Genomic DNA, 9,007 nt, shown 5'->3' on the forward strand with positions numbered 1-9,007 from the left:
AATTGAAATTGGAATTGGAAATCTGAAATTAGGGTTCGAAGAAAAGAGAGGCAGAGAGTGAGAGAGATGAGGGTTCGAAGAAAAGAATTCCAGAGAGTGAGCGAGATGAGGTCGTTTAGCTAAGTGGGGGTTGTTTGAAATTGGGATTGCAAATCTCGTTTTAGGGTTCGAAGAAAATAGAGGCAGAGGCCAGAGAGTGAGAGAGATGAGGGTTCGAGGCGGAGAGTGAGAGAGATGAGGTCGTTTAGCTAAGTGAGAGTGAGAGAGATGAGGTCGTTTAGCTAAGTGGGGGTTGTGATCACTTGTGGTCAATTTCACGGTATACTCAAATAAATGACCTATCACAGAGGGACATATGGCAGTAATGGGACTAAGGGCTTATACGGGCTGTAATCCGGGCTTTTACTCATTAGAGATACCAGGCCCGGGACTGGCCAGTTTTATTCATAAACGGTCCGGGCCTCAAATTTTCATCTTTTTTTTTCTTAAAGTCCGACCCTAACCAGGAGGTCCGGACCGATCCGATCCCGTTTTTCTGGTCAAAACACCCAGCCTTATTCCTAACACTCCCCCTCAAGTTTGAGAGTGGATATCGCGAACTCCCAACTTACGAATCATAGGAATGAAGTCTTCTTTTCCCAATGCTTTACTAAGAACATCAGCTAACTGATGTGAAGAACTCACAAACTTTGTAACAATAGAGCCATCTTGAATTGTATCTCTAATGTAATGACAATCCATTTCAATGTGTCTTGTTCTTTTATGAAAAACAGGATTAGCTGCATATAGCTGCCTTATTATCATAGTATAGTAGAGCAGGTTTTGATTGTAATACACCTAAATCATGGATAAGAAATCCCAACCAAGTCAGTTCACAGCAAGCCCCCATCATTGCTCTATACTCTGCCTCTGCTGAAGAAAGAGAGACGGTCTTCTGCCACTTTGATCTAAATGAAACCAAAGAGGGTCCAAGAAAGACACAATAGCCTGTAGTAGACCTTCTAGTAATCGGGCAACCTGCCCAATCAGAATAAGTTCGCAACTTGAGATCACTTTCTGAAGAAAAAAATAAACCTTGACTAGGTGCATTCTTAAGATATAGCACAACACGAAGAGCACTTTCCATATGACATTTTCTAGGTTCATGCATGAACCTGCTCAAAACGTGAACTGGATAGGTAATATCAGGTCGCGAAACCGTAAGATAGATTAACCTTCCAACAAGCCTCCTGTATCGAGATGGATCCTTGAGCACCTCACTTTTATCAGACAATTTCAATCCATGCTCCATAGGAGTATCAATTGGAGTTGCACCTAATAATCAGGCATCTTTAATGATCTGTAAAGCGTATTTCGTCTGGGAAATAAAGATCCCATGGGCAGAAGGTGATACTTCAATGCCAAGAAAATATTTCAAGTTCCCAAGGTCTTTAATAGGAAATTGACTATGCAGAAACTTTTTAAGTGCAGAAATACTAGCAAAGTCATTCCCAGTAATTAAAATATCATCAACATATATTAGAAGAACAGTAAAAGACTTGCCTTGTTTCCTTGTGAATAAAGAATAGTCTTCTTTTGATTGAACATAGCCAGCTGATTGCATAGCAACTGAAAACTTGGCGAACCACTGGCGAGATGCTTGCTTTAGTCCATACAAAGACTTGTGAAGGCGACAAACCAAGTGTTCCTCCCCCTGTCACCAAAGACTTGGAGGAGGTATCATGTAAATTTCTTTGTGAAGATCCCCATGTAAGAAGGCATTGTTGACGTCTAACTGAGAAAGTGTCCATCGCCGAGCAATAGCCAAAGCAATTAAGCAGCGAACTGTTATGATCTTTGCAGTGGGAGAAAAAGTGTCCTGATAGTCAACACCTTCCATCTGAGTAAAACCTTTGGCCACCAAACGAGCCTTATAACGCTCGATGGAACCATCAGAACTGTGTTTGATCTTGTAAACCCATTTATAACCAATTGGCTTCTTACCGGCCAGAAGATGTGTGAGAGTCCATGTGCCATTAGCATGGAGAGCCTCTAACTCGGAGCGCATCGCCTCTTGCCACTTAGGATGGGGAGCGGCTTCAGCATAGGAACTAGGCTCAGAAGCTTGACTAATCTGAGCAATGAAGGATTGATGCCCAGGTGTATACCGATCATATATGACATAATTGGACAAGGGATAGCGGGTACCTTTGGTTGGACTAGAAAACAAAGAGGACGATTGATCGGAAGTAGGCAGTGTGACCTGAGAACAAACATAATCCCAAAGTTTTGGGGGTGGTGCAGTGGTGTGAGCGGAGTGACGGAGAAGAGCCTCAGGTGGTGGTAGAACTATGGGTGCTGGTCGAAGGATGGGATCCCGCGGTGGTGGCACAATCAGAGTGGATAAGGTGGAGGGCGAGCTGGTGTTGGAAGGGGATGGGATTGGGTGAGTGCGGAGATCGAGCGAGGCAGAGCTGGGATTCAGAGATGTTGGGTGAGATCGAGTGACGAGGTGGTCAGAGGCGAAGCAATTGGAGAGGGAGAAGGAGGAGCGAAATCCATGGGAGAACAAGAAGGAACAACGGCATCAATGGGAGAAGACGCGATGGAGTTGTCGCAATGGGGTTGACAAGATTGTGAGTAGGAAGGTGAAGTCGGGTCAACGTCTAGTGCTGGAGAAGGAATTGGGCCAGTGGGTTGAGTTGGGTGAGTTGAAAGAAGTGGGCTGGTCGTAGATTCATTGGGTGCATAAGGAAAGATAGTCTCATGAAACACAACATCGCGACTTGTGAAAATTTTTGAGTTAAAAGATCATAAAGCTTGTATGCTTTTTGACCTACTGGATAACCAATGAAAATGCAACGAATTGCACGAGGGGAAAATTTGTTGGTAACGTGGGTGTTGGTGGCAAAAGCCAAACATCCAAAAATTCGAAGATGAGAAAAAGAATGAGGTTTATTATAAAGACGTTCGAATGGAGTGTGGAAAAAAAGAATGGGTGTTGGAAGGCGATTAATGATGTGGACAGCGGTGAGAACACAGTCACCCCAAAAATGAGTTGGAAGATGAGCATGAAATTTGAGAGCCCGCGCGACTTGCAAAATATGATGATGTTTGCGTTCCACCACCCCATTTTGTTGAGGTGTGTGGACGCATGAATGTTGAAAAAGAACTCCATTGTCCTTACAAAAGTTTTGGAGAGAAACAAATTCTCCACCATTGTCACTACGAAAAGTTTTGATACGAGAAGAAAAATGAGTAGTGATAAAGGCAAAAAAAATGTTTTAAAAGTGATTGTGTCTCATCTTTATGTCCCATTAGGAAAACCCAAGTAAATCTTGTATAATCATCCACAATGGTAAGAAAATAGTGAGCCCCAGAAAGGGAAGGGTGCTTGTAACGACCCCAAATGTTACAATGAATTATATCAAAAGGTCTTACAGAGGAAATTGAACTAACACCAAAAGGGAGATGACTTTGCTTTGCCAAAGGATGGACATGACAAGCATTATTATGATTGACAGAGAAATTTTAAAAAATGTTTGGGAATAAACTTTAAATGAGAGGAAGAGACATGGCCTAGACGCCGGTGCCAAAGATCTATGAATGAAATAGTGAGGTTGCAGGAGGGTGGTTTGGTGAAGGTGGTTTGTGAGTTGGGAAATCTTTCTCCGTCGCCAATGCCACCAAGTAATAAAGGCCATTACGCTGCTTACCCAAACCAATCGTCCTCCTCGAAGTGAGATCTTGCAAGATACACCAATAAGGGAAAAAAGTCACGGAGCAATTTAAGCCTCTTGTCAAGCGACTAACTGACATCAAATCAACCTTTAATGTAGGAACACAAAGCACATCTCGCAAATAATAAATAGAATTTAAAGGCAAGGATCTTGTAGCAGTTATGGGTGCTTTTTGTCTACTTGGTAATAATACAGGCGGTAAGGAATGATTTTTGTTTCCATGAATAAGCAGATTTGAAGAGGAAACAATGTGATCCATCGCGCCGTTGTCAATGATCCAACGACGTGAGGAAAATTTTGACAAACCTTGTTTATTGGTCGCTGCTTTAACTTGAGTACTAGCACCTTCATTCTCTTTAACACTCAAGAGACTCAAAAGTTGTTGGAGTTGTGCTTCTGTAATCCTTGATACAACTGATTTCCCTTCATCTTTAATCATTCTTTCATAAACTTGATTAGCTGAAGAAGAATGGCCATGGCCTCCATTATTTTTGGAATGATTAGATCTGCCCTTGGGATGACCTGGTGGATACCGAATCAATTGGTAACAAGTGTCTACATAGTGTCCCATTTCATTACAGTAAGTGCATTGAGGTCGACCATTTGAAGAGCCAAAACGCCGCCGATCTGGATCATGATGTCACCCATCTTACTGACCATTGAAAAATTAATCAGATCGCTCAGTTCTTCCTTGTCTAGCAGAGTGATTAGGCCTGCTATTTCTAACAGCCATTGCAGCACTAGAATTTGCGGATACATGTGTAGCACTGAGAAGTCTCTGCTTTTCTTCTTGACAAACAACTGAATAAGCTTGACGGACTGAAGGGAAAGGATTCATCAGGAGGATCTGTCCACGAGTAGCACTGTAGGATTCATTCAACCCCATTAGGAATTGCATCAATTTTTGCCGATCTTGTTGTGTTGCACAGGTATAAGAGGAAGCATCAGCATAAGAGGCTAATTCATCCCACAAACTCTTCAATTTTGTGTAGGAGGCCGAGACAGAAAGCTTTCTTGTCGGTGATAAGCAATCTCCCTTTGAATTTCAAAGATGCGAGGAGCATTGCTTTGAGAGAAACGCTCACGAAGGTCTTCCCAAACCTCACGAGCAATAGTGTAGTAGATGACACTATCAAAGATTTTCGGAGAAATTGAATTGATGGTCCACGAATGCACCATGTCATTACATCGGGACCATGTTGCATGATCATTTGGATAAGTCTCTATTGAAGGTGCCTTGATGGTACCATTGACGAAGCCGAGCTTGTTCTAGGCATTCAAGGCAATGGTCATTGCTCTTAGCTAAGTTGAATAATTGTCTCCATTCAATGGTTTGGAAATTAAGACCAACCTTGGGTAATCTAAATGGTGAATGAAAAAGGGATTGGAAACATCAGTGGTGGAGATGTATGAGGAAGAAGTTTTCTTGTCATCAACCATGATGGACAAACGTTGAAAAATTACTACACGAGAAGGTAGGGTGCAGCATCAATGGAGTCAGGATTTTTAGTCCTGCTCTGATACCATGAAAAGAGGATATTTGGCTGAATGATCATTGTATTTGTATTCAATCATGTAACAAAGATATACACAGATTACAAGAGAGAGTTCCTATTCTACAAGAAAGCTATCTCTAAAATTAAGGAGAATCAATCACTATAATCGAGGAGAGAATAAGGCAGTAGATAACTATGCTAAACTACTTTCCTATTATACAAGATACACAATATTTACTTTCCTAACATTAAATTCATTAGAGAATTTAGTTAGAGAGAATTTGAGTTTTAGTTATATTCTCCCTCTTCTAGCTCTAGTGATATTTAGTTAGAGAATTTAGTTTAGGTATTTTGTCAAAGATTTTATATTAAAGTTAGCCATCTTTTACACCATTAGCCCATTAGGATTTAATATTATCCTTCGAAAAGAATTGTCTCTATCTAGCTAGTGAGTTGATCGATCTCTAATTGAAGAGTGTTTGAAATTGGAAAAACATGTGACTTTTAACTGTATCATAGTGAGATCTCAAATGCTCATAATGTGGAAAAAGGGATAAGTAGATAACATGTACAATTCTAAACATTTGTGATGTATTAGGAGTAAAACTCTCCGCGCAGGAAGAGCCTTGATCTCACTTATATTCTGTTTCGGCTCCTCATCAACAAGATCCCTTTCCTCCCTCTCAGGTAGGGGTGGGCAAAAATGACCGAAAGACCGGAAGGGACCGATCCGGACCAGCCGATTCGGTCCGGGTTTTAGAAGGAAAATAAGTGTTTTCGGGCCGGTTCGGTCCCTATAATCAGTGTGGCGGTCCGGTCCCGGTTCTTGAAAATAAGTGTGTTCGGGCCGGTTCGGTTCCTAAGTATCCTTGGCGGTCCGGGTTCGGTTCTTGACTAGAGGTGACTGCGTGGACCGGAAAACCCGAGCTTATGTAGGTGTCGTACAATTATAGGTTTGTTTTCGAAGTATATTGTGTTAGTATGGACACCATCACATGTGATTAGTTAATAGACCTAAAATCTAAAACCCGTAGTCAATCTTCCTCAGCTCTCGCAGACTCCGCCAGTCCGCCTCTAACTCTCTCGGTCTCTCGACTCTCTCCCAGAAATCGATCTTCCTCAACCTTCAGTCAGTCAGCCGGTCAGCCCCTCTGTTCCTCACAATTGGTCTTCCTCAGCCCTCAGCCCTCACCTCTAGAGAAAGACGATCCGATTGAAGATTCAATTTCGATTTCGATCCGATTGAGAAATCGATTTCGATTTCGATTTCGATCCGATTGAGAAATCGATTTCGATCCAATTGAAGATTCAATCTCTGTGGGCGCTGCTTCAATCATCATTTCAGGTCTTCTTCTTCTTAGTTTTTCACTGTATATTTTTTTTGGGTTTCTAGCATTACCAGTTGTTATGCAGCTATTTTATGTCTTGTTGTTATGTTATGCTGTGTTTGGTTTTTGGAGTATTGATTGAAGATTTGGGCTAATGAAATTATTGAACTCTTGGATTGATTTGAGGAATTACTTTAGGTGTGTTGATTGATGTTTACGAGATTCATTTATTGTTTTAGGATACTCTGCACCTGTGGCTTGGCAAATTAGATTACTTACCGGAGCTATGCAGAATCTGCACCGTCTTATATCTCGTCTTTCCTCGGGTCTGTGAAAAGCTTGCAGCTCAGTTGCACCACCAAGTTGAGAATAAGAGAGCTGAGGTCGAACCCAAGAAGGTAGCTTTATCATCTGGGTTTTGTTCTATTGGCTTTGTTTGAGGAGTTGAGTAATGGCTTGTGGAATTTGATTGTGGGTGTTTGTTTGTTTTTTTTTTTTTTTTTGGAGGTAGATCTCGGAGTATCAGATTATTGAGATTACGGAGAATGTTTGTAATCTGAAGAAGGCGGAGGTGGATTGGATTTTGCTGATTGACATAGTTGAACAAGGAGATAAGTTGCAGGTAAGAATTTGTGCTTCATTGCTTTGGATCTTGTGGACTGAAAGTTTAGAGATTGTGTTTTTGTCAACAGAAATATACTGAGTAAGAGACATTGTTTGATATGAGCTGAATTTTGGTGGTTGGTATGAGATTTTGGAATCGAAGTTTGGGTTATATGTACAAGTCGGGGTTTGAGTTGTGGTTGGTTTGGTTTCGATCCCATAAAGCTGTGTGTTGGTTTGGTTGTATAATTTGTGATTGCATATTAGCTTCTCTTAGCTTTGGAGACTACACTCAATGTTTGGTTTCAGATATTTCATTGGCTTTTGTTTTGTGACATAGCGTCTTGTTTATTTCTTTGACAAGTGAAATGAAAGAGATTGAAACAATAAAGGCCAGTGAAAAGACGAGAAAAGACCAATATGTATTGAAATGTAAAGTGTTTAGCAAGTGTATTAATCTCATAACCATTATTTAATCATGCAGCTTGTATTTTCTGGACATTTTACAGACTTGAATACTAGATGGCAACCTCATCGGATTTATTGCCACCAAGAAAAGCTAAAGGTATATCAATTTATTGCCTTGCTGCCTTTTTTTGGTTTTTGTTTCTATGATGTTGCATTGGTGCAAAGTATAAATGTATAACTATATAATGTATAAATGTGTAATACAATGTCTTTTTAAACTGAAATGTGTAGGGAAAAAAATTTGAAGACGGAGGACTGGAGGAGCAGCTGCATGGCAGCATGGAACTGATGGAAGTTTGGTTGTTCACTTGTTGTCTTGTCGAACATTGTTTTCGTTTTTAATTTGTTATGTTGTTAAGACAATATGTGTTGTTGAACTTGCTGTGTAACTATGTTGATTGAAATCATTGAATGACTGTTATTTGCAAGATGGATTTATTTGCAGCCTTGCTGCTAGTGCAGATTGCACTTTGCAGAATGGTTTATTGGTTTTATTTTTTGCGCTTCAGCCTTGTTGCTAGTTCATAGAATCATATTACATTACTCTTTATACTCTCTAAATAGAAGCAGGTCAAGCAGCAAAATGCAGCAGTGCTGCAAAGATTGACTGGAACCGGAAACCCGAAAAACGGGCCGATTTTGTCACGGTCCGGGTTTATCCCGGTCCCTGTTATCTTCAACTACGGTCCCGGCCCGAATTAAGACTGCCGGTCCCGGTCCCGGTCTCGGTTCTTGTAAAACAATTACCGGTCCGGGTTTAGGCCGGTCCCCATTCTCTGCATCTGCAAGTCCGGTCAGGGTTTAGCTTTGCCGGTTCTGGTCCTGGTCCCTGTAAAAGCAGTGCCGGTCTGGGACCGTGCCCAGCCCTACTCTCAGGAGTACCCTTCAAACCTATCCAACAAAACTCCCAAGGCCTCACATATCTCAACATACGGCCTAAAACTCTCCTTCATAACCCCATAAAGCGAAACAATCACCAACCTATTAGTCTTAGCCAAACCCGCCGGCCTACAAGCCAAAACTCAAGCATGAATCCTCAACAAATCATTCAATCTCCCCAACAATCTCTCCGGCCTCATTTCCTTAACCGGAGTAGTAGACTTGTTAAAGAATAAAATCGTAATTTTAGTTGTTTTTTTTTCTTAAGGCAGTAGTCAATATATTGATCAAAAGCCAGAATGACCCTTACATACGCTTCCGCTGCCATCTAGACAAACAAGAAGATGTGTTAGTACCCACAGTGATACATAGAACTAGGTCACTCATTTGATATTGAATACGTCGTAGACATAGCGGAATCCCCCTTTGGTACTACGTCGGAGGCCCTAAAAGAACTAAATAAAATAGAAGGATCCGACCCTCCCAACCCAACTCTAAAACAGTGAATCTAATC

At 41.2% G+C, this 9,007-nt stretch overlaps 1 long non-coding RNA gene across 1 annotated transcript; it reads left to right on the forward strand.

The window, feature by feature from the left end:
• The first annotated feature begins 6,786 nt into the window (after positions 1–6,786).
• Positions 6,787–8,108, forward strand: LOC112203070. Its single transcript, XR_005810647.1, has 3 exons — positions 6,787–6,941; positions 7,055–7,165; positions 7,862–8,108. It is a non-coding gene; the product is annotated as an uncharacterized LOC112203070 (long non-coding RNA).
• The last annotated feature ends 899 nt before the right edge of the window (positions 8,109–9,007 follow it).

Source organism: Rosa chinensis, chromosome 5 (genome assembly GCF_002994745.2).
Source record: "Rosa chinensis cultivar Old Blush chromosome 5, RchiOBHm-V2, whole genome shotgun sequence".
NCBI lineage: Eukaryota > Viridiplantae > Streptophyta > Magnoliopsida > Rosales > Rosaceae > Rosa > Rosa chinensis.